This window comes from Anser cygnoides, chromosome 1 (assembly GCF_040182565.1).
Source record: "Anser cygnoides isolate HZ-2024a breed goose chromosome 1, Taihu_goose_T2T_genome, whole genome shotgun sequence".
NCBI classification, from domain to species: domain Eukaryota; kingdom Metazoa; phylum Chordata; class Aves; order Anseriformes; family Anatidae; genus Anser; species Anser cygnoides.
Genome location: NC_089873.1, coordinates 175563967 through 175570034, shown reverse-complemented (window position 1 = coordinate 175570034; position 6068 = coordinate 175563967). Strand labels below are relative to the sequence as shown.

Sequence of the window (6068 nt, the reverse complement as noted above, 5' to 3'; positions counted from 1 at the left end):
ACTAGTGAGGGAGACAAAGATGTATGACCTCACTCTTCACAAATAGTGCTGTAGATACACATGCAAATGCAATTAATTTTGTAAAAGTGATGGAGAAAATTAAAGTCTGCTGTACAGAGCCAACAATTCTGCTTCCAGTAGTTTATGACACTGCTATTCCTTCAGAGGGAAATAATCTAGGAATTTTTCATTTAGGAATCAAGTTTATAACCAGAGTGTTAAGGAATAGAAGCAAAATAAGTTTAATGTTGTCTAAAATTCCTTGGACTAATCTTTACCAGATACCATCTTAAAAAGCTTCCACCCTTCCTTCAAGAAGTCCTACTGCCTCAAAGAAAGAGTTACAAAATGAGTCAAGCCAAAGATGTATTTTGGAGAGATAATATATTGTGAGAATTGAGTCATTATTTAAGCTTCATTTTCAGGGGATCATGGCCCTTAAGCTTTAAAAATAACTATATTGAAGGGCTAGAATAACTATTAAAAATAACTATATGGGTTGGAATGACCTATGTGTAGTTGCTTTGTTTGACATTTTAATTTAATTTAATTTAATTTAATTTAATTTTATTTTTTTGTGGACAATTTTTCTTTAAAGCTTTGATATTTCTCATGGCTGAACAGACTGCTGAAGGCTTGCAGTTTGAAAGATCAGAGAGTAGAGAATATCTTTTCTCAGCTTCTGAAATTCAGCAATGGGAGCATGAGCTTCCTTTGTGCCAATCAGAAAGCAGATTTACACTATGACTGGTATAATCTTTGTGGGCCAAAGCAGTACATCTTTTTAATCAAAACATAAAGCATATTATTAAGGGCACTCCAAATTGAAAAAAAAAAAAAAAAAAGTAGTTCTGGCCTATCTATATGCAGCTTTCACACTTCTTGCATATAGATTTTTATCCAACCTTTAAAAAAATTACTGTCTTCCTGGGAATCTTCTTTCCATCCCCAATTCCTTGCTCTTGAAGAGGATCATAAATAAAAAGAATTCAGATCACACAAACAAATTTATATCTACCATAGCCTATCTGTCAAGTCTTTAATTTTCAATAAGTTATTGGCATTATTTTCTGTATTTGTCCTTTGAGGCCATCTGAAAATTCCTCCTTGATCAACTGCAATTGTTATTTAAGTGGCAGAAAATACTTATGAATGTATGCCAACCTCAAGTTCTTTGGAAACTCAAAGTTTAATTTCATTTTTTATATGAATAAGAAGAGTAGTAGGGAACAGGAAGAGGGAAATAAATTCCACTCTGAAAGAAAAAAATGATAAGCCAATGAAAAAGCAAACCACCAATACTACTCCATTATTATTTGCAGATGTGGTGCTGAGGTGCCTCTGAGTACCTGCTCATTTCTTTTCCATATTGAATGGAATCTGAGTCCTTACTTAATACTCAGTGGATATTAAAAAGGCACATGAGACTTTGAAAATCTGGTCTCTATGTAATATTCTTCAATTCCAATGAATTTTTTTTTTATGTAACTCTTAGATAAATTTGCATACAGTTTAAAAATATATGAGTTTATAAGGCTGAGGAAGGACATCCTCAATTTCACTGAATTTCACTGATGATGGTTTAAATTATATCTTTTAACTATTATATGTGTTCATTTTGTGAAAATTTGGAAGGCTCCCCACCAAAGTCTGATCCAATCTTTCTTTCTTTCTCTCATATTCTAAGGCTGTGATGAATGAAAGCAAAGCATAAAGCTGACAGAGAGGACATAACATTAATTATATTGAGACAACCTGCTAGCAGTCAGGGTGAATGAGGTTTTTTTTGCAATCAAGTTTCACCAGTACCAATAGTTCTATCAGCTTCTGAGCTTGTTCCACTGCATGGGTGAACAGTTAGGTAGGTCATTTGTCACAGAATATAAAAGCAAGAATCCACTTTTTGAAGTGGGGAATTCAAGCCAATGAGCCCATCAGTAATTTGTGCTATAATTCCATCTTTGTATAATCAGAGAGATTAGCTGCCAGCAATCTGTTTATGTGCAAGAGCCTAGCAATATCTTAGAGAGAGTTTTCCATGTAAGCCTATCAATTTTTATGAGATTTATATGTTTTGATCAACAGAACATACTTTGAGGAGGAGTATTTTTATGTTTTAATTAGCAACTTATTTCACTTTTTATTGAAACAGGAACACTCATTTGGCATTTTATTTTGAGAAGTAGCCAAAAGCATACTGGACTCTCCTTTTGTGTTAGGTAGACAAGGTGAAAAGCTTGAAAAGGGTATTGCTTTAACACAGATGACCACAGGATGAATTTGATCTTGTTAGGGCTTGAATAAACTCAGCTGGAAAATTGGATGGACCCGACCGAAAAAACAGGTGTTGTAGCTCAATTTAAATAGTCTCAATAAATAAATGACAGCCAAAAGCTATGTAAAATTGTATGTAGTTTTTGTAAAATAGTAGGAGAAATGGATTTGTGATACCTTTTTACTGGAAAACCAAAAAGGTTCAAGGAGGAATGTTGCTATAGTTCCAGTACATCTTTACAATAAGAGGTTAAGTAGCTGCCTTGATTTTTTTTTTTAATTAATTATTTTTTATTTTTTTGAGAGTGAGAAAAACTACTTGATACCTGGGAGGAATTTAATAAGGAATACATTTGATATAAATCTTATTGCTAGACTTCATGCATATTTCCTAATATATATTTATTTCTGGAGACAATTAAAATAATTATTTACATTTTTCAAACAGTGACATTTCATCTGGTGTAGAAAGAAACAGAAGAAAAACATAAAGGAAGTACTGAAACTCTTATGCTAGCATCTTATTGTTTGTTAATGATATATTTGCACTAATACTACTTTCCTGAAAAGACATATGACCTACATTGAAACTATTAGTTTATTTATGCAATAAATGTTTTAAAATTCATGGTTAGCACCACTCTAAAAATTCTTTAAAATTGTTTTAAATCAATATAAAAATAAAAATAAATTTTCATAAATATCAGAAGTAATTTGAATTAAAAATGTCCTTTTATTTAGAAAAATGGATGTGTGTCTCCGGCTTCCTTTTTATCAAGAAACCTACATTATGTGCAGTGTGAAATAATACTGTGTATGATTTCAGAGCTATAACTGCCTAATTCATATAGAAAGAAGTGATTAGATATTTTTGGTGGTTGTGGTATGCAGTACTCACAGGTTATTAGTATGGATGCCTCCCTGTTCTTTTTGGTCTTAAGATCAGTGGCTTCATTCTTTTCATAGTGGGAGTAACAAGCACTTGAAGAACTTTGCTGGGAAGAATGCGGAGTGTTCATGATAATGGGTTCTTCTTCAATGTAGCATACACATTTTAATGTTTAGTATTTTAATTTTAACATTTTAATATATTTTCTAACATACTTTTAAGCCTTTGTTCTTTCTTCATTTGTCTGTGGCACCATATTACGTTCAAAAGTACTATATGTGGAGCCTTCTAGGTATGTTAAATACCATGGTTCTGTTCCTTACCCGTAGGTTTTGTACAGCTCTGGTCAGCATTACCGTAACTGGTCATGGGTGAGTTGTTCATAGCTGTGGGTTCTACTGCACCAGCCCTCATCATGCCATGCCTGCAGTCCTCTGCTCTGCAACCTGTGTCCTCACTTCTCAAGGTGTGCGTAATGATGCAGACTGCATCATTATGGTACAATCATAAATATCTTTTTCTACATATAATAACTACTTGTTACTGCTATCTATATAAAATTATGTATGTACTATAAAAAGATAAACACAATTTAAACAAAGTAGCCATTACCACCTGGTCAGTTAGAAAAATGTCTGTCACAGCTAAATTAAGTAAATCACAGCTGTATGCAGGTCAAGATAAGTTCAGACACAGTAGGCTTGACACGCCTTATTTCTGAGGCTGTGCAATATATATATATATGTCTCAATATAAAGCTCAAGGCTAGTAACAATGGTACAGTATTACAGGACTGTATAGAACTCCAAGGATGAGACCAGCTATCCATGTAGAGGTAGGATGCTGTGATTTCAATATCTTAGTATAGGTACATTGATCACTTCAGTGTGTGTGTTTCCCCATTTCTGCCCCCATATGTAGCCTGCCAAATAGTTTGAGGAATTTCATGTTGTGATTCAGGCCAAAGATAAAGTAGTTGTATTTCTGCCTAAGAAGATAACTCCTTTATCTATACTCTTTTTAAGCTTTTAAGCATGAACAGCAACAACAACAAAAAGATCTGGAATGAATTTTCTACCGAGCTCTTTCTCAGATATTTTCTTGTGGGAGCTGGTGAAAAGACTTTCTTCCCTATTTTTTTCTTCTCTTTATATTTTTATTTAAATAGCTTATTACCCAAATTTAAGTCTAATTTTCAACTATATACTGTACATAGATTAGATATTGGTATATAAAGAATCTTAAGTGTTGGTTTGAACCTTGGAAGAAATTCATTCTTGCAAAAACCCTGACTAAAGTCCTATCCAACTTTTCTTGGCATTGCTGTATCCTCTGTGTATATAACTTGTAAATACTCAGATACCTTAAATTTATTTGAAGTTGCTTGTCTAAAATTTAGTAGGTTCTGACATCAGTTAGAACTCTGAGATACCATCGAAAATACATGGTGAGATTTTAAAAACAACTGTTTTCAGATACATTTATAATAATTGCTCTTGACTAGAGATTATAGGTCTCAGTGGGTTGTTCTAAAGCATTTTTGGGGCAGTAATAGACATGCTGAAAAAGGCAATTGAGACACTGCTTATGCGCAGCCCTAAAGGTACTTTGATTTTTTTTTTTTTAACAGATGGTGTAATTTGCTTCCTGCTGTTTTCAGGGTTGTCTTCATCCTGAGGTATTCTAGTGCACTCTTGTGCCAATCATATTTGTCCATTATGACTGTTTCTGTTTTTTTTTTTTTTTATTATTTCAATTCTCCTCTGACTTATTTTTCACTTTTATTGTGTAATGTTTTTTTTTTTCAGGCAATTGCTGACCTAGTAAGCCTGAGGGAGCCACAACATACATGGTTCTGGATTATTGTTAAAATTTTTTTCCCTCCTTTTTATGATCCTGAAATAATGTATAATTGATCCTCTGAAATTACATACACACACCCAAAAAAAAAAAGCTAATACTGTGTAACAGTAGATTTATTATAACATATTCCCAAAGTTTTGCAAAGATCATGTGAAATTGGCCCTTAATGAAGGGTACTGTTAAAATGTAATCTAATATAGCTATTTTTATTCTACATTGCTTTTATGCTCTAGAAAGCAGTCCACTGATATCCTGGAAGAACAGAATCCTTTCCTTTAAAATCCTGAGGTGCTGAGGTAGAGACAGCAGTTCTAGAAACCCTTCCTTTTCAGCTGTGGTGCTTTTTCTGAAAAAAAGAGAAGGACAGACAGAGAGAACCATGGTGCTTGTTCTAGATCTGGTAGAATGGGTGGTTGTTCTCAGCTGGAGACCATTATAATGTAAGTTAAACAGTTTTACCATATTTCCTTACAGCTGCTATACCTATATTTAAAGAAATTTAAGTTTGTGTCATTTGTTGTAAGCTGATGACTTCTCATGATACCATTTTCTTTGTCTTCCAGATCTCTGATAGATAAACTGAACAAAGAGAACAAAAATTGATTGACTATATGTGACTTTGGGAATACTTGCAATGGGCTAAGAATGTCCATTTAAACATGCCTGTATAAGCAGATATAGGCAGTTATGTACTAGCTCTTCCAACATTCTGGACTGGCCAGTCACAAGTCATCTCTGGACCAGGTGCTGTATAAATTAATTTCAGAGAGGCTGTATCTCATCTAAAGCATCACACTTCTACTTCTATAGATGATGTACCAATATGCTCAGTATTCTTGTAAGGTAACAAAACCTGTTCATCCCACTTTACAGATGGTGCTCTGAAGAGAATATGAATGACTTGCTTGGACATCACACAGGAAAACTGAAGAAAAACTGTTTTATCTCCTAAAGTGTGGGCTAACACAATGACCGTTAAACAACTCTCTCTCTTCTTTACTTGACATTTTGGTGTACAATTATGAAACTTGGTATTTGTGTC

The 6068-nt window shown here is 33.5% G+C and overlaps 1 long non-coding RNA gene across 1 annotated transcript; it reads left to right on the top strand.

Moving 5' to 3' along the window:
* Nucleotides 1-2117: 2117 nt before the first annotated feature.
* LOC106041787 (uncharacterized) lies at nucleotides 2118-4893 on the top strand. The gene is made up of 3 exons (XR_010827549.1): nucleotides 2118-2523; nucleotides 3493-3661; nucleotides 4794-4893. It is a non-coding gene; the product is annotated as an uncharacterized lncRNA (long non-coding RNA).
* Nucleotides 4894-6068: the final 1175 nt, after the last annotated feature.